The 21608-nt window shown below is 27.1% G+C and overlaps 1 long non-coding RNA gene across 1 annotated transcript; it reads left to right on the plus strand.

The window, feature by feature from the left end:
- The first annotated feature begins 17361 nt into the window (after nt 1-17361).
- On the plus strand, nt 17362-19122 carry LOC136998182 (uncharacterized). Its single transcript, XR_010888822.1, has 5 exons — nt 17362-17431; nt 17798-18051; nt 18140-18335; nt 18424-18624; nt 19009-19122. It is a non-coding gene; the product is annotated as an uncharacterized lncRNA (long non-coding RNA).
- The last annotated feature ends 2486 nt before the right edge of the window (nt 19123-21608 follow it).

A 21608-nucleotide genomic window follows, 5' to 3' on the forward strand; every position in this document is an offset into this window, starting at 1 on the left:
CGGGAACCGACTAGAACTGGGAGAGGACCGCGCGACAGAAGAAGTAAGTAAAGAAAAGAAAGGTGCGCAGCCGTGCTCGCGAGAACGTAAAGGTAGGTCCACATTTGAGTCTGTTCGTTGATCGTACAGAATTGCGCTAACAAGGGTTAATATTTATGTATTTAAATAAAAAAAAATTATCAAAAATTTTTTCATTTATAATTTTAATGAAAGTTTTTATTGGATTTTTTTGTTCATGAAAATTAATTGTATTTTATTTTATTTTTTTTTAGGTAAAACTGATTCCGACATTTTTAAAAATTATTTATTGCGGTATTATTCCAGAATAATTGGAAGCAGAGTTTTATTTAATATTATATTTATTATTTATTTTTTTGTTTTTATTGATTTATTTTTTTTGATTATTTTATAGATTTAAATCTTTTAATATAAATTCAATAATATATTATATAAATAATTATTTAATAAGAATTTTTGATTATTTAATTATTCATATAATATATTATTAAATTTATATTAAAATATTTAAATCTATGAAAAAATAAAAAAAAAAAAAAAAAAAAAATCAATAAAAACAAAAAAATAAATAATATATATAATATTAAATAAAACTCAGCTTCCAATTATTCTGAAATAATACCCCAATAAATAATTTTTAAAAATGTCAGAATCAGTTTTACCTCAAAAAAAAAAAATAAAATACAATTAATTTTAATGAACAAAAAAATCCAATAATAACTTTTATTAAAATTATAAATAAAAATATTTTTGATAATTCCTTTTTATTCAAACACATAAATATTTTTGGAATATGAATTTTAGGGTTAATATTTATGTATTTAAATAAAAAAAAATTATCAAAAATTTTTTTATTTATAATTTTAATGAAAGTTTTTATTGGATTTTTTTGTTCATGATAATTAATTGTATTTTTTTTATAAAAAGAATTTTTTTTTTTGTATTTTTTTTTTTTTTTTTTTGAGGTAAAACTGATTCTGACATTTTTAAAAATTATTTATTGGGGTATTATTCCAGAATAATTGGAAGCAGAGTTTTATTTAATATTATTTATATTATTTATTTTTTTGCTTTTATTAATTTATTTTTTTTTTATTATTTTATAGATTTAAATCTTTTAATATAAATTCAATAATATATTATATAAATAATTATTTAATAAGAATTTTTGATTATTTAATTATTCATATAATATATTGTTAAATTTATAGTAAAATTATAGATGTATCAGGCTCTGATGATTGTTAAAATCAATAAATTTGATAGGAGCGTAAAGAGCCAACAGCCAGATATTCGTGCAAAGGTTATCGTGTATTAATTTATAACCATTGAACAATACATTAAAAAACAAACGTTTCAGCCTGTCATCAGGCCTTTATCAATGTTATTACAAAATTCAATAAATACGCAACGCAAAAATTAAATACAAAAAACGAAGTAAACTTGACATAATAAACTGAAGAGTAGTTAAAACCACGTTAAACTGTAATAAAAAAGAGCCAAATGAGAAAATTCCCGTTACAAATTGAGCGCAAACCGAAAAAACAGAAAAAAGAAACAATTTTTACATACTTGTGTTAAACATAGTAGAAAGCTTGTCCACACAAGATGGAACGAGGTAGGAGAAAAAACTTAGAACCATATAATGTGATGGTTGAAACCTCAATGTACGTGATAGAATAACGATAAATTCAAGCGATGAAAGATTAGTGAGAGGGCGGTGGAGAAGGGGGGGGGGCGGAAAGAACAAGGAGTATGTAGGGGAGGGTATAAGTACCTAGGAGGGGAAGACAGGAATTAATATATGAAAAGAAAAACGATACAATTATAAAGGGGGAAACAAATTAATAATGGGGAGATAAGAGTCAGGTAACCGTTCTGTGTCATTTTGATTGTTCAAGCCTGCACGTTGTCTTTTTATGAATACCATTTCGGATATCAATTTCTTTCTATAAGAAGGTTCTCCGTCCAGAATTCTCACATTGTCCCAGTCAAAATCGTGAGAAAAATCCAATTTATGTTTGGATATAACAGAGGGGGAACAGCTCTTTTTTATGTCATTCTTGTGTTCTTTGATTCTAGTATTAAGCTGTCTTTTTGTCTGACCCACGTAAGTTTTCTCACAATCTCGACATGATATCATGTAAACAACCTGACAATGTGAAAATTTATTTAAACTGTCTTTCCCCGTCCGTATGAATTGTGTTAGATTGTTAGGAATTGAACATGATAATTTTAAATTGAAGCTTCTGGCTATGGAGTTAAAATCTTTATAAACCGAAGGAATGTAAGGAATGGTAAAAAAAGTCTTAAAGTCATTATTGTCATAAATATTGTTTGAACAATTACTAATTAAATTAAAGTCACTAGATTTTTTATGAATTAAAAACTTAAGCCTATTATGTATAGTCGAAAAAATAAAATTGATAGGAAAACAGTTATTAAATAGGATATTGATTGCAATTGTAAAATTCTTGTTATGAAATTCAGGATGAGAAAGTAAAAAAATTCTGTCCGTTAAACTTATAATGGTCCCTTTTTTGTGCGATATCGGATGGTGGGAATGATAATTTAATAATCTACCTGAAGAAGAAGGTTTCCGGAACCAGTCAAATGTGATAGTGTTATTTTTCACAATCAGAGTTAAATCGAACAAATTAATCCGATTGTCCACACCAACTTCCACAGTAAACTTTAGTCTCTCATGATAGGAATTAAAAACGTCACTAATAAAATTTATAGAATTGTTAGGTGCAGCTAAAATGATATCGTCCACATAACGGTAATAAAAAGGTAACCTGAAAGGTAGTCTATCTAACGCACTGATTTCAAGGTCCTGTAGTACTAAGTTAGCAATCAATGGGGATAAAGGAGAGCCCATGGGGGTGCCATAAGTTTGTTTGTAAATTTTGTTGTTAAAATTAAAAAAAGTGGAGCTCAGTATCACAAGCGGATGCCCTTCAGAAATTCATTAAGAGGGATGGAAGTATAATATTTGGGGAAATTAAAACCCATCTGTTAGAAATGCTGTCAATAGCTAATTCTATGGGGATGTTCGTGAACATGGATACAACATCTAGGGAAATAATTTGAAAATCGTCCCCAATAACAAATCCCTTCAATTTGTGAACAATCAAAATGACACAGAACGGTTACCTGACTCTTATCTCCCCATTATTAATTTGTTTCCCCCTTTATAATTGTATCGTTTTTCTTTTCATATATTAATTCCTGTCTTCCCCTCCTAGGTACTTATACCCTCCCCTACATACTCCTTGTTCTTTCCGCCCCCCCCCCTTCTCCACCGCCCTCTCACTAATCTTTCATCGCTTGAATTTATCGTTATTCTATCACGTACATTGAGGTTTCAACCATCACATTATATGGTTCTAAGTTTTTTCTCCTACCTCGTTCCATCTTGTGTGGACGAGCTTTCTACTATGTTTAACACAAGTACGTAAAAATTGTTTCTTTTTTCTGTTTTTTCGGTTTGCGCTCAATTTGTAACGGGAATTTTCTCATTTGGCTCTTTTTTATTACAGTTTAACGTGGTTTTAACTACTCTTCAGTTTATTATGTCAATTTTACTTCGTTTTTTGTATTTAATTTTTGCGTTGCGTATTTATTGAATTTTGTAATAACATTGATAAAGGCCTGATGACAGGCTGAAACGTTTGTTTTTTAATGTATTGTTCAATGGTTATAAATTAATACACGATAACCTTCGCACGAATATCTGGCTGTTGGCTTTTTACGCTCCTATCAAATTTATTTATTATAGTAAAATATTTAAATCTATAAAAAAAAAAAAAAAAAAAAAAGAATTAATAAAAGCAAAAAAATAAATAATATATATAATATTAAATAAAACTCTGCATTCAATTATTCTGAAATAATACCCCAATAAATAATTTTTAAAAATGTCAGAATCAGTTTTACCTCAAAAAAAAAAATAAAATACAATTAATTTTAATGAACAAAAAAATCCAATAAATACTTTCATTAAAATTATAAATAAAAATATCTTTGATAATTCCTTTTTATTCAAACACATAAATATTTTTGGAATATGAATTTTAGGGTTAATATTTATGTATTTAAATAAAAAAAAATTATCAAAAATTTTTTCATTTATAATTTTAATGAAAGTTTTTATTGGATTTTTTTGTTCATGAAAATTAATTGTATTTTTTTTATAAAAAGAATTTTTTTTTTTGTATTTTTTTTTTTTTTTTTTTTGAGGTAAAACAGATTCTGACATTTTTAAAAATTATTTATTGAGGTATTATTCCAGAATAATTAGAAGCAGAGTTTTATTTAATATTATATATATTATTTATTTTTTTGCTTTTATTGATTTTTTTGTTTTGATTATTTTATAAATTTAAATTTTTTAATATAAATTCAACAATATCCACTCTTAAAAAAGGCATGAAAGATCGATACTCGAATGTATCGAAATCTCGAAAGTATCGAAGTGTATTGTTGCATTTTTATTGCGACGCTGATTGGTTATCTCAATGTTGTCATGTGCAAAAGTATATTTTGACAGTTCATATTTAAATGGTTGTCAAGGCAATATTGATTAGCAATTTATTGATTAGCAATTTATAAATGTTTCTATGATACTTGTTTACATTTTCAAAAGCTGTCAAATTGTACAGACGTATTCTCTGTTATTTTTTTAAAAAAAGTGAAAAAAGAGTGAAAAAAGTGAAAAAAGGAGAAGGAAAGGATAAAAGGAAAAAGTAAAAAAAAGGTAAGTAATAATTTTAAAAATTCTCATACCTATAGCGCGCACCACTTCCAGTACATGCTTTCCTCTCCGTATTTATTATTTGTCATTTCATATTAATATGCTTTCGCTTCTTGTTAGACAATTATTCTTTACTTAAATTTAAAAGAACTGCACCGCTGTGATCTATCCAATCATTTTGTTACATGCTAAATTTTGGTAACTGCACATTGCATAATAATTGTATAATCTTAAATTACACAAATTTATCAACTTTTTAAACACTATTTTTGATGCATGATTAGCATTATGATATAATTTTAATGTAATAAATTCTTGAACATAAAATAAATTCTAAATTATTGTGGAATAGCAATTAAAATATACAAAATATACAGGCCAATAAAATTAATATTAAAAATTATAAGATGCGATAAAATATTTAAATGGAAAGTAGATAAAAAATTATTTTTTTATGTGAACAAAAACAAAATAATTACAACGAATAAGATTTGCATGTGATTTATAAACGTTTATAGATTTCAAATTTTAAGTAGCAATTCCAAATTATATTAAACTGTTTTAAATAAAAAAAAGACTTTTAATTAAATTTTCAAACTAAAATATATTTGCAACGCTGGTAAATGTTGTTCACTGAATCAAAAATTTCAAAATTTATTTAAGAAATAAATTTTTAGATTCTGGTTTTCTCTATCTTAATTATCTAATTGTAAGTCAATCCGTTAAAAACGGTGATATTTCCGTTACGCTTTTCGTTCCAATATTTGCGTTTTTGAATATATTATATAATTAATTAATTATTAATTAATTAATTATTCTATAATTTTTTCAAATTTCAAGTACTTAATTACATTATTTAAAAATTTTAGAGAAATGAATTTTAACAAATATCATCTAGCAATTGCAAATATCTCAAAGTCGATCTTTCAAATGGAGATTGTTGTTTGTATGAAATTAAATCATCAATGTATTTTAATTTTATACAAATAAAAATTTTTATTTAAGAGATCGACTTTGAAAGATATTTGCAATTGCTCAATGATATATGTTAAAATTAATTTCTCTAAACATTTTAAATAATGTATGTATAAATAATAACAAGAAGATAGCAAATAATTTCAGCATTAACGATTTTGTGCTTTGATTAATGTATAATATTTTTTTTTACATTGGCTGGATAGCTTAATATTAAAACGGTTTCAGCATTAAAATAGTAAATAGAGTATCAAATTATAATTATTAGCTCAATATTAAGCTATCCAGGCAATGTAAAAAAAATATTATGCATAAGTCAAAGCACAAAATCATTAATGCTGAAATTATCTGCTATCTTTTTGTTATTATTTATACGTACATTATTTAAAAATTTTAGAGAAATTAATTTTAACAGATATTAGCGAGCAATTGCGAATATCTTTCAAAGTCGATCTCTCAAATAAAGATTTTTATTTGTATGAAATTAAAATACATTGATGATTTAATTTCATACAAACAACAATCTCCATTTGAAAGATCGACTTTGAGAGATATTTGCAATTGCTAGATGATATTTGGTAAAATTCATTTCTTTAAAATTTCAAGTACTTAATTACATTATTTAAAAATTTTAAAGAAATATATATATATATATATATATATATATATATATATATATATAAATTGACTTTTTTTTTGGATGCTTCACCGGAATATATATATAATTAAATATTCATTATAATACAACTTGTACTTACACTATAAATATAAATTAATTTCTTAAATTTTATTGAAGGATAAAAAAACGACAAGGGAGAGAGAGAGAGAGAGAGAGAGAGAGAGAGAGAGTGAGAGAATGAGGAACAAAATAAAAGTGGAACAACAAAAAAAAAGAAATATTAAGAAGAAATAAGTAGAAAAAGGAAAAGACGTTTAGAAAAAGTATGTATATAAATAAATAAATAAATGTAAAAAATTTTAAAAATAATGTAAAAAAAATATTATACATAAGTCAAATCAATGAAATTAATCTACATTGATGATTTAATTTTATACAAATAACAATCTCCATTTGAGAGATATTTGCAATTACTCGATGATATTTGTTAAAATTTATTTCTTTAAAATTTCAAGTACTTAATTATATTATTTAAAAATTTTAAAGAAATAAATTTTAACAAATATCATCTAGCAATTGTAAATATCTCTCAAAGTCGATCTTTCAAATGGAGATTGTTATTTGTATGAAATTAAATCATCAATGTACTTCAATTTCATACAAATAACAATCTCTATTTGAGAGATCGACTTTGAAAGATATTCGCAATTGCTTGATGATATCTGTTAAAATTAATTTCTCTAAACATTTTGAATAATGTATGTATAAATAATAACAAGAAGATAGCAAATAATTTCAGCATTAATGATTTTGTGCTTTGATTTATGTATAATATTTTTTTTTACATTGGCTGGATAGCTTAATATTAAAACGGTTTCAGTATTAAAATTGTAAATAGAGTATCAAATTATAATTATTAGCTCAATATTAAGTTATCCAGGCAATGTAAGAAAAATATTATACATAAGTCAAAGCACAAAATCATTAATGCTGAAATTATTTGCTATCTTTTTGTTATTATTTATACATACATTATTAAAAAATTTTAGAAAAATTAATTTTGACAGATATCATCGAGCAATTACGAATATCTTTCAAAGTCGATCTCTCAAATGGAGATTGTTATTTGTATGAAATTAAAGTACATTGATGATTTAATTTTATATACAAATAACAATCTCCATTTGAGAAATCGACTTTGAGAGATATTTGCAATTGCTCGATGATATTTGTTAAAATTCATTTCTTTAAAGTTTTTAAATAATGTAATTATGTACTTGAAATTTAAAAGAAATGAATTTTAACAAATATCATCGAGCAATTGCGAATATCTTTCAAAGTCGATCTCTCAAATGGAGATTGTTATTTGTATGAAATTAAATCATCAATGTACTTTAATTTTATACCAAAAATTAATAAAAAATATTTACTTGAATCAAATAAATATTTACTTGATTTTAATAAATATTTACTTTAATCAAAGAAATATTTACTTAAGTCAAAAAAATATTTATTTGATTCTAATAAATATTTGCTTGATGTGTGTTAATAAATATTTACTTAAATCAAGAAAATATTTACTTGTATCAAATAAATATCTACTTGATTCTAATGAATATTTACTTGAATCAAAAAAATTCTTTATTTTAATTAAAAAAATATTTACTTAAATAAAAAAATATTTACTAAAATTTAATAAATATTTACTTGATTCTAATAAATATTGGTTTGATTCTAATAAACATTTACTTGATTCTAATAATTATTTATTTGAATTAAATAAATATTTATTTGAATCAAAAAAATATTTACTTGATTCTAATAAATATTTACTTAATGCTAATAAATATTTACTTGATTTTGATAAATATTTAATTGAATAAAAAAAATAATTTACTTGAATAAAAATATAATTATTTGATTCAAGTAAATATTTACTTGGAATTAAAAAAATCATTTACTTGAATCCAATCTTAAAAAAGGCATGAAAGATCGATACTCGAATGTATCGGAAGTATTGTTGATGCTTTTCCGCGACGCTGATTGGTTATCGTGATTATTCTGATAGTTTGATAGCTTGATAGCGAAGGTTATTTTGACGGTTATTTAAAATAAAAAAAATTTATTAAAAATTTATATTTCTACAAATATAAATCAAATATATATATAAATAAATTTATAAATATAAATTTAGTGAAACTTTTTTTATTTATAATATAAATTTAATAAATAATTTTATTATTATACATAGAATAATTGAGAAAATAGAAAACAAAAAATTAATTATACGAAAAAAAAATGGAAAGTATTGATGAAGATTTAAAAACGGAAAATTTAAATATTGAAAATTTGTTAACTCCTAATGAAGTTCTTGACAACATTAAAATGTTTGACTCAACTGTGTAAGTACACAAATTATACTAAAAATTCTAAAAATGCTTTTTGAAAAAAATGTATAAAATTTTTTTGCCTAATTTTGATATTTATTTTTAATATTTAATTTGAATAATTTAATTTAAATATTTATTACACAGGTTTATTTTATTTGCATAATTATTATTTATTTTACAGTGAAATTGTAGGCTATGTGGACGGCATAGAATCTCCACGTTTAGTAGGAAACAACCAACAATATAAATTTTACAAATTTTATCTTAATAATAATTCAGGACGAAGAGTACAAATAGTTGCATGGAATGATGATATAAAAAATGTGGAACACCATGTGATGTCCAATCATGTAAATATTCATATATACACTATATGTACACAATGTGCACTCGGTCATAGGAATGCCTTAACGCATAAATGTGCATGAAAGTCAAGACACATTCAAACGGTGTGTTTTGATTTTACATATTTTTTGCATCATAATTATGATTATTCCTCTTATATGACATATGTCAAAGACAATAATTATCCGCTAAATAATATATCAAAATACAGTTATAAAAAGTAAATAATATAATTAAATGATATACTTATTGTGACATATTATTAAACAAATAATCATACTTTTTGATATATGTCACACGTGAGGCATAATCACAGTCATGATGCAAGAAGTATGTAGAATCGAAGCAGGCAATTTGAATGTGCCTTGATACTTATACAAATTCATGTGTTAAGGTATTCCTGTGACCAAATGTACATACATGCATACCTACGTATATATAATGTATCCGCAATGTACGTGTGTTTAAAAAGTTCCAGGCTTTGATAAATAATTTTATTAATATAATCAAAATCAGCCTATAAAAAGTATTTTTTCAAAACTGGAAAAAGCGTTAGCATAAGAAAGGGAACTACTTTTAAGAAGATCGTATAAAATAAATATTAAAAATAAATACAACTTGTTTTATTTATCAAGGCCTGGAATTTTTTAATCACACATACATTATATGTATGTATATATACCAACGCTTCTTCTAGCTTCAGAAACATTTTTTATAGGTTGATCATCTACTTCCTCTTTTACTATTCTTCTTTCTCAAAATCAAAATCAGCCTATGAAAAGTGTTTCCAAAGCTGGAAAAAGCGTTAGCATAAGTGCATTGTACAGAAAGGGAACTACTTTTAAGAAGATCGTATAGAATAAATATTAAAAATAAATACAATATGTTTTATTTATCAAGCCTGGAACTTTTTGAACACATCCATTTGTCAATTTTGTCAATTTCGAATGGGAAAGTGTAAATATAATAAATTGGCACTGCTTCATTTTCTTTATTGGGATAATTTCAATAATAATAATAAAATTAAATAATAATAGGAATTAAGGACACATCATTTAAATTTTTTTTTTTTTGGGGGGGGCATATTATAAGAAATAAAGTAAAAAATATGTTCTAAATAAAATTATTATTATAAGAAATAAAGTAAAAAATATGTTCTAAATAAAAAAAATGTTCGAAATAAAAAAAATGTTCTAAATAAAAAAAGATTCTCAAAAAAAAAATTTTTAATTTATGTTTTAAATTTAAATGTTTTTGTTAGATAATTCACATAGATGGTGCACAGGCAAGATTACCAAAAAATAATCTATTTAATAATGGAAACGTTCAATTTGAGTTATTAATCCGTAGCAATACGATTGTATCCAATCTTGGATATTTCGAACCAATAAAAACATTAAGTGGTAAACCTAAAGCAATCCAAATAAAAGACGTTTTGAATAGCACCGATTGCATTAGTTAGTTATATTTTTATTTATATCTAAATTCTCCAAAAATGCTACTTAGAAAATTTTTTTTACGCAAAATATTTTATAAATTTTATTTCTTTAATAATTATTTTATTTTTACATTATGATAATACTAATATAAAATTCAAGCTTTTTACATTTTTTTCACTATCATGCATTTACATATTTCAGTTTTGGAAGGATATGTTAAAACCAACTTTTCTGAAATTTTTAATAATAAGTTGAATAAAATTATTGGTTGTGGGTCGATAACAGATGGTTTATTTAAGCTGGAAGTTCATATTCTGGAATTTACCTATGATATGTATAGCGATCTAGATTTGATAAAGGGAGATAAAATTGAAATAATAGGATGCATGCAAAGTAACGGTAAAAATATTGATATTTCTTATTAATTACTTTTAATTTAAAATAATTATTTTTATAAAATTATTTGCGCACGTACGCATGTGTTTACATAATTTTGATAATTTTATGATGATTTTATAGCTGATCCGCCATATTTAATAGTTAATGATTTGAAAGATATAAAAAAGAAAGAAGGACGTATGTCGATTCCTCTGCTATTAAAAAGAGTAAATACTCCTAGAAAAAGAAAACTGGATGGTATAAAATTACAATTATTATTATTATAATTTTATTATTTTGTAAAACAAATTTTAATATTTACACAATAATACATAATTTTTTTTACAGAAGCAGAAGAATTACCAAATAAAAAAGATGGCACAAAAAAATTATAAAAAATGTAAATATTAAAAAATGCAAAAGCACAGAAAACATCGTGAAATAAAATATATACTTTTACCAGCAATAAATTAATAGCTAATGTGACGTTCTGAGCAATTATATAATAAATTATATATTGTATAATAAATATAATAATAATAATATAATAATTATATATTTATATATAATATATAATAAATATAATATATTTATTATATATTATATATAAATATACAATATATAATAAATACAATAAATACAATTATATAATAAATACAATACTGGAATTCTTGTTCAATGCATAGTTCAATACATTTTGATCATTTGCATCATAAACTTTTAGCAAATACAAATAAAAATCTTTATTTGAGATATTATTAAAATTATTAAAATTATTAAAATTATTATTATTTTTAAATATGTACATAACCAAATTATTAAAATAATTAAAATTATTATTATTTTTAAATATGTTTAATACATAACCAAATGTATTCAAAGAAACAAATTAAATTTACCTGTCTGATACTCATGGTGCATAATATGTATAAAAATATAAATGAGCATTCCGTATAATCATCGCCTGGAAGATTTCTATGGAATAAACCTTGTATTCAGCTGATTGGAACAAACGGTAATCTCGCAACAGCTCGTCCATCAAATATATTATTGAACATACTTAACAGTGCCGTAAACGCAAATCCAATAGCAAACATGGATTTCATTTTTACAAGAGATAAGTCTCGATTATTATTCTTTAATCTTTCCTCTTCGCGTTCTATCTTCTTCTTCTGCTGCTTGTCTAAAGAGTCTTCATGAGCCTGTTTTCTTTTTTCTACTGGCAAACAAAATCACTTTATGCAGATATTTTTTTGTATATACAATTCCTCATATAATACCTCATAAATATCTTGAATACCTCATAGATATTTTGTAGACTTACATTTTTTACTCTGCTTTTCAACTTCAGCCTTTAATTTTTGATATTTTTCAGTTCTATACACCATTAACCATGTCAAACCTAAACAATATATATAAAATAAATATATTAGAACAAATAAATAAATTAAATAAATTATTTTGTTTTTTTTTCAACTTATAAATACATTTATGAAAATATTGCTTTTTATGTTTTTTACCTTTATCCAATAACGCTGTACATATACTGATAAATACAATAAGGATGGTGTCTGCCCACATATTTGGGAATAAATTTTTTATTTGAAGTTCATATAATTCAACAATTAACACCAAGAATTATTGTTAATTCATTGAACTTCTTTTCCGTTAAAAGTGACTACGTATGCACTGTACAATATATAAGTCACGTTGTATCAGAATTAAATTATGCACTTCACGATGTTATTAAATACATTCGTGTTAATTCAGAATATCGGATATAGCGTGAAATCAGTCTTCTTTTTAACAAACTTGCACATTGTTATCACATGCAGACATTTGGATTTTCAGATCGAATAACCTCTTTTCGATCCGATGACTATCACCGACGAAGCTATTATAAAACAGTACAGTGATAAATTACAATACTTGTGTACTTCCAGTACAGTTGGATCAGTTGATAATGTCACCGCTCTATAGTTACCTTCGGGCCCTTTTATGAATATTATTAATATTTATTCAGAGCTGTGTTTACTTTCTACTTAAAAAAATCTTTTCCACTCATGCACAAGCCTTAACATATATTTTTTTTTAAAAGTACAAAGTAATTATCTGCAATTCCCTCATTTTTTTTTCTTATTTTTTCACATATTTTTATTTTATTACTTTTTTTATTTTACGCTTTCTCGCTTTTTTTAGATTTCTTTATTTTACGAGATTTTCATATTCTCTTATTTACCCGCTTTTTTATTTTTTTTTTTTTCATTTTTCCAATTTTTCATGTTTATTGCAACGTGAATTTTTTGGATATATTATTTTATTGGATATATTATTTTATTTCTTTTCTCAGAGAATATAAATTAAAATCAAGCCAGTGTTTTATATTTGCTTAAATTAACCATTACAAGTACAAGTTTTTTAAATTTTATAAACGGATTCTGTATAGAGAATATTTGATTTACAAATAGAATTTAGTTATGTTTAGTTGTGATTTAAATTTCAGAAATATAAGTATAGATATCTAGCAAATCTCATTATATAATTACAAAGACAATATAAAATAAGTAATTATAATGTTCAAGGAGTTAATGATAAATAAATAAATAATATAAATGCACTAATATGTATATATGTATATATTATTATATGATATGTTGGATATTATTTATAAACTTTATTTTACAGCACAATATATCAAATTATTATTGTATATAAAATAAAATAATTTAATAAAAATACATGTAGAAATTTAATAAAATGTTAAAAAATATAAGTATGAAAATTTGTCATTAAATATTGGAAACCAGCTTTGGAACCGATTTTTAGGAATTCCATAAATTTTTAGGATTTACAAGATAGGTTTTTGCTGACAAGTTTGGGTATTGCATAATATCTTTCAGTTTGTCGCGAGTTTTTATTTAGTATAAGTTTTATTTGTGGCAGGTAATGGCAAGAAACTGTTTCTTTATATGCATAAAGAAATGGATTGGTCCATAAAAAAATGCATAAAGAAATGGACCAATTAAATACCTTATATACTATATATGCTTATGCGTTTATGCAAGTTTATCTGGATAGGCTTTAACTCAGTGTTTATTCGACCTAATCCATATTTTATTAATTTTTATAACTTTATATTTGAGCTTTGGAAATATTACTAAAAAAATAATAAATAATAAAATAATAAAATTATACTCTATTTACCGTTACAAATAATTTTAAAAATTAAATTAAATTTTATTGTTGTATATACATATATATATATATATATATATATATATATATACAGGATGTCCTATTTTAAATTATGCATCTAAATATCTCGTCAAAGGAGCCATCAATCCGAAAATAACCCTTACAAAAGTTGTTGGGTTTGGAGGGGGACATCCGATGATGACATTGGTTTAATCTAGGGTGTACATGCCAAGGTCATATGGAGGTCATTTGTTTTTTTAAATAAAACACCCTATTTTTTATTCCAAAATCTAATAGCTGGTGTCAAGAGCTTTTCAAAACACTATAATAAAGTTATTTTTTATTAAATACTTTTTGAGTTATGAGGATTGAAAGTTACAGCATTTAGACATAAAATACAAAATATCTTATAAAACATTCAATTTTTGCGAATCTTACCTTAATACTTTTATGCACAAAATAATGAGACAAATCAATTGGTATAAAGAAAACATAGTTGCTTTCAAGAAAAAATATGTAATTTGTAACATGCAACTGCATACTTTTTTTTAAAACCAGTGTGTTTTCTTTATACCAATTCATTTGTCTCATTATTTTGTGCATAAAAATATTAAGGTAACATTTTTAAAAACTGAATGTTTTATAAGATATTTTATATTTTATGTTAAAATACTGTAACTTTCAAGCCTCATAACTCGAAAAGTACTTAATGAAAAATAACTTCATTATAGTGTTTTGAAAAGCCCTTGACACTAGCTATTAAATTTTGGAATCAAAAATAGAGTATTCCATTTAAAAAAAACAAAGTTGACCTCTATATGACCTTGGCATGTACACCCTAGGTTAAACCAATGTCATCATCTTATGTCCTCCTTGAAGTTATAAAACTTTTGTACAAAACATTTTTTGATACAAGCCTTAGTTTATAAATAAAATCAATGCGTCACTTAAAATGACTCACCCTGTATATATATATATATATATATATATATATATATATATACATTCCTTTCTAAAAAAAAGCAAGATTCCTTGAACTAGAATATATCGAAGTGTTGAAATGTCTGTTTTTCGCGATACTGATTGGTTATCTTATTTGTGAGCTGCGATTTGCTTCACTCTTAACTGTCATATAAATTTTGACAGTTTGTTTCTGAGTAAATATTACATAAATAAATAATAATTATCTAATATTAAAGACAAAAATTGAGCAGTAAAAGAAGGAAAAAGTAAAGAAAAGAGAGAGAGAGAAAGAAAGAGAGAGAGAGAGAAAGAGAAAAAGAGAAATAAGAAGAATAAGAAGAAGGTAGAAAAGGGAGAAAAAAGGTATGTATAATATACGTTTATCGGTTGAAGCTCTTACAATTAGTTTTTTACTTTTGTTGCTGACTTAGAATGCGTTTAAAAATTACGAGAATCTTGAAAAGCGAAAATTTTCACGAATCAAGGAGCGCGAGCAGATAGCAAAACCTCATTCTTTATTTGAATTCCGCCGGACTTTTTGAAAGATATTCGCAATTGTTTGATGATATCTGTTAAAATTAATTTCTCTAAAATTTTTAAATAATGTACGTATAAATAATAACAAAAATATTGTTTGTATAAAATTAAAGTACATTGATGGTTTAATTTCATACAAACAACAATCTCCATTTGAGAGATCGACTTTGAGAGATATTTGCAATTGCTGGATGATATTTGTTAAAACAGCTGGTTGAAGTTTGAAACGTTCCTGGAACGATTTTTTAAAAATGATTTGTCGCTCTTGTCCTTTTGCAGGGAGGAAGTTTTGAGACACAAACAAAGTACAAAAGAGACCGATCCGATACATGCGTCGGAAGACACCCTTATACCCGAAAAACCACCCCTAAAATCACTTAAACAATTCTAGCCAAGCTAAAAATAAATTGTTGCTCTTTTCCTTCTGCACGGAGAAAGTTCCGAGGCCCTCACACGACATGCAAAAAAGACCGATTCGATACATGCGTCGGAAGACACCCTTATACCCGAAAAACCACCCCCAAAATCACTTAAACAATTCTAGACAAGCTAAAAATGATTTGTCGCTCTTTTCCTTCTGCACGGAAAAAGTTCCAAAGCCCTTACACAACATGCAAAAAAGACCGATTTGATACATGCGTCGGAAGACACCCTTATACCCGAAAAACCACCCCCAAAATCACTTAAACCATTCCAGCCAAGCTAAAAATGACTTGTCGCTCTTTTCCTTCTGCACGGAGAAAGTTCCGAGGCCCTCACACGACATGCAAAAAAGACCGATTCGATACATGCGTCGGAAGACACCTTTATACCCAAAAAACCACCCCCAAAATCACTTAAACCATTCTAGCCAAGCTAAAAATGACTTGTCGCTCTTTTCCTTTTGCACGGAGAAAGTTTCGAGGCCCTCACACGACATGCAAAAAAAACCGATTTGATACATGCGTCGGAAGACACCCTTATACCCAAAAAACCACCCCCAAAATCACTTAAACAATTCTAGCCAAGCTAAAAATGAATTGTCGCTCTTTTCCTTCTGCACGGAAAAAGTTCCGAGGCCTTAACACGACATGCAAAAAAGACCGATTCGATACATGCGTCGGAAGACACCCTTATACCCGAAAAACCACCCCCAAAATCACTTAAACAATTCTAGACAAGCTAAAAATGATTTGTCGCTCTTTTCCTTCTGCACGGAGAAAGTTCCAAAGCCTTTACACAACATGCAAAAAAGACCGATTTGATACATGCGTCGGAAAACACCCTTACACTCAAAAAACCACTCCAGAGTCTAAAAAATTTTCGCTTAGCAAAAAATAACTTGTCGCTTTTCTCCTTTTGCGTAGATGAAGTTCTAATTGTGCATTAAATTGTGCGTCAGTAAGTAATGCGGGAAAAAGAAGAATACGAAGTCTAAAATATTCAAACGACCCGCCTTACTCGATTAAAAACGCTTGGCTTCTTAGCATTTATAGGCTGCGTTCGCTTTGGACGCTTACGCGCTGAAAGCGTTATTCTATCTTTCTTCGACGTATAATGAGCAAAAAAGATAGACTGATGCTTTCAGCGCGTGAGCGTCCAAAGCGAACGCAGCCATAGTTCGTAGCATTTGTCGCAGTCTGGGGAAGTGACACAAAATATAGTATGCTACGCACACAGACGCGTGTGCACACGGACGCGTGACATGCGGTTCTCGCATCCGTAGCGCCCGCATGGTGGGGGCCGTTCTCTTGATGTTGCCTTGTTGCAGGATGCGCGATCTTGCAGCACTGGGCATGGCCCTGCGGCGTGGACGTCGGTTTGAGCATTATACCAGGTAACATTTTTCTTATCCGTAATTATTCGAAAACTTTTTCAATGCGGACTGTTGAGCTGGTTTATGCATTAAAATTTAAAATTTTTGCATTGTGAAGCAGATTTGAGTGCGATTACGAATAGTAAGTTTGTTTCTCGCAAATACGTATTGCATCATGCTCTTAAAGCACGTGGCGCAGAAATGTGCTTTTCTTACATTGTATTATATTCTTGTTTTAAATACTGAATTGTCTTTGTTTTTTTATAAAAGTACGAAGTACATTTGAGATTGTCCGAAATAGTTTATATATTGTTAAAAGAATTTGGACAAATTTTTAATACCTATAACATGGTTATGTTAATTAGGAAATTTTTATTTACAAATTAGATTTTTCCAATGGTCATAATGAAGGTGTACATAATTGATGCAAGGAAGAAGATATTTATTTTATTACTTCATTTTATATACATATATCTCATTTAATTCATAAACTTTATTTTGCGTATATCTCATTTAACATAAAAAACCTGTGCGACAATGATATATAAATTGCATTTGGGTGATCTAAACATACTGCATTAAATTTTTTTGAAGCCACATTTCATGCATTCAATGTTGACATGTATTACACATCAGAAAAGGTAAGTTGCAATTGTTGAAGCAGTAATTACCAATTTCTCTCATACATTTTGATTTCTTTTATTCTATCTTCTTTGCATGTTGTTTCAGATTCTGTTTAATTTTATAAAAAATGTACAAAGTGCTTCCTCATAAACTTTATTTTGCGTATATCTCATTTAACATGAAAAACCTGTGCAACAATGATATATAAATTGCATTTGGGTGATCTAAACTTACTGCATTAAATTTTTTTGAAGCCACATTTCATGTATTCAATGTTGACATGTATTACACATCAGAAAAGGTAAGTTGCAATTGTTGCAGCAGTAATTACCAATTTCTCTTATGCATTTTGATTTCTTTTATTCTATCTTTTTTGCATGTTGTTACAGATTCTGTTTAATTTTATAAAAAATCTACAAAGTGCTTTCTCGTAAACTTTACTTTACGTATATCTCATCCGACATGAAAAACCTGTGCGACACAATAAGCATATATAAATTGCATTTGGGTGATCTAAACTTACTGCATTAAATTTTTGTGAAGTTACACTTCATGCACTCAATGTTGACATGTATTACACATTAGAAGAGGTAAGTTGCAATTGTTGAAGCAGTAATTACCAATTTCTTTCATACATTTTAATTTTTTAAATTTTATTTTCTTCGCATTTGAGAAATTTATGAAGTAATTTATAACTTTTGTAACGAGATACTAATTCAAATAACATTTAACTTCTGTCAAAGATTTTTTAATTTAAAGAAAAAATTAAGTTGAAATTGTCTGAAATAAATGTGTATAAATTGAGAAAAATATTTGCAGAAATTTTTAATATCAAGAAGATTGTGGCGTTAATTTTGAAATTTTTTATTTACAAATTAAGTATTTTTACTGCGCATAAGGAACTTTGGAAGTGTACATTATTGATGCTAGGATATGAAAATTTTTGTTACATTTTTTTTACGTTTTTTTTTCAGATTGTTTGTAATTCCATTAAAAAAGTACGAAGTGATTTTTATGAAACAAATTTTGTTAAGGAAATAAATTAAAAAGTTGGACGTTTTGTTTAACAATGAATAATTTTACTGCACTGATTATGTACTGTTTTTATGAAATTAGATGTTTGAAATTACATAAGATTGTGAATATATGTATATCATATTCGCAATATATTCACAATCTTATTACGTACGGTTTCGATATATTTTCTATTTTTTTCGATCATACACAAGAGTCTATTTATTTTGCTGCAATAAACTGCTGTATTTTTTTCAAGAATACTTTTCTTTAACAAAATAAATCTATGTAATATTTTATAGTTAATAAAAACAATATTTCATCAATGTTTCTTAATATTTTTGCGTACTTTTTTACGTACCTGTATTAAACTCATATGATAGATATATAATCATATGAGTTTAATACAGGTACGTAAAAAAGTACGCAAAAATATTAAGAAACATTGATGAAATATTGTTTTTATTAACTATAAAATATTACATAGATCTATTTTTTTAGAGAAAAGTATTTTTGAAAAAAATACAGCAGTTTATCGCAGTAGAATAAATAGGCTCTTGTGTATGATCAAAGAAAATAAAAAATATATCGAAACTGTACGTAATAAGATAATAAACTTAAAAATTATTTTATTACAAAGAGGGATAGAAAAAGTAGATTTGTTTTCGATTGCCTAAACTTTATTTTACATATTTCATCCACGATCGAAAGCCTTTGCTACACAATAAACATCTATACTTAGCATTTGGATCTTCCCAGTTTGTCGCGTCATTAAAATTTTTTTGGAGACATGATTGATGTACCCAACGTCAACATGTATTACACATTACTAAAGGTATTATACGATTGCTAAAACAATATTGACAAATTTCTTTCATACATCTAGATGACGTTAATAAGGTTTCGGCAATTGTTATTCGATATTGTGCAGAGTTAAAATTTTCATCAAATGGTTTATCAGATATTATACAGTCTAGATAATATATTACATATATTCCACAGTTGAATGTATCCTTCTGAAGAGGTCTGTTATTACATGTTATTTCACACCACGGTCTGTCACATATGTTTTTACCAGACATGTCTACCAAAGAGGCTTTCTTTATATAATTTTTAAATGCTGTAATTGCTCGTTTCTTGTCAAAACTTTCTGTAAATTTTGGATCTAAGTGCAAAATAGTATTTTTGTTAAAATCAATTGTGGCGGCTCACCGCCACACCGCTGCACTGACGCGGTATAATACACCGCGGCGCCGCTACGCGCCGCAGGCCTTCTACCAGTTACAAGCTTGCGGACCCACCGCCAGGTTGCGCAGGCGGTGAAGAGCCTTCTCGCGATCAAGCTTCGATCGACGAGATATAAAAGAGCTGCTCCGCAGATCTTTCCTCCCTCACTCGCTTCAAGGCGAGCTCTCTCCAGGGCCCTTGAACTGAGTCGTACTCTGCCTCGGCAGAAGCTAACCAGAGACACATAGTCTCGCCGTTTTCCTCACGCTGCCTCGCAAGGCGCGTAAAAAGAAAACAGAGTCCCAGCATCGGCCGCACATTTCAACCAAGCGGCCCGCGGATACTCCACTTTCGCCGTCACCTCCTCAGTCTCTAGTGTGGAAATTAATTCCACTAGAGTTCTGCGTCCGGTTGACTCGACCACCAAGGGACACGCTCACTCAAGGCGACATCTGAATTCGGAGACCTCTCTCTCCTCGGTACACGGAGCAATCCGCAATTCCGAGAGCCGAGACGGTTGCTACCACCAGCACATCAGAGACTCGTTCCATCGCAGTACAGACTTCACCGCTCAGAGCCTGCTCAGAGAGCAGTTGTCAGACGGAAGACCACTTCCCGAACGGCGTTCCACCGACACCGGGAAAGGGGCTGCAACGAGCTAACTCAATTGAACCGTCCTTTTTAGGACCCGTTCAACACACTAAGACGCGGCCGGTAATTTCTTACCGCGCCCGTCAATTTTTCTTTTGATTCTCGGCCTTACACTCTTGCCGAGAAAGCGCCTCTGGCGCAATTAAGCAAATCAAACAAAACTTGTACTTTTACTCTACTTCTCTGACGAGGAAAAATAAATTATATTTTTCTAAGAAATTGGTCTCAATATTTCAACCAAGTCGAACACAATCCATTAGGCCATACGCCTATATCAATAATTAAAAGACACCAATGAGATTTATACAAATAAGGTATTAACATTACACCGCTAATAGGATTTGTTATATTATACATGCGCCACTGTGCACTTTTAGACGTTTTATAGGAATCTCCTATCATATAGTATGAATGATTTGTAGGAACATATATAAAATTAGCAGAGATACTGTTTAATAAAGTAATTGTAAAACAATCAATAATCTTGCCATCGATCCAGTTTTTGTTTTTCAAAGTACAAAATTCTTCTGCAATAAGGGTATATATATCAAATCCTATTACTGGCGCATTTGTTATTGATCCGTATTGTCCAATTGTAAACGTAGGATATGGTGATTCCATATAATATTCGACATCCAAAAATAACCCATTTTCAAGAGCATTTGCATGAGTTGAACTTTCG

The sequence above is a fragment of the Linepithema humile genome, chromosome 2, assembly GCF_040581485.1.
Source record: "Linepithema humile isolate Giens D197 chromosome 2, Lhum_UNIL_v1.0, whole genome shotgun sequence".
Classification (NCBI taxonomy): Eukaryota; Metazoa; Arthropoda; class Insecta; order Hymenoptera; family Formicidae; genus Linepithema; species Linepithema humile.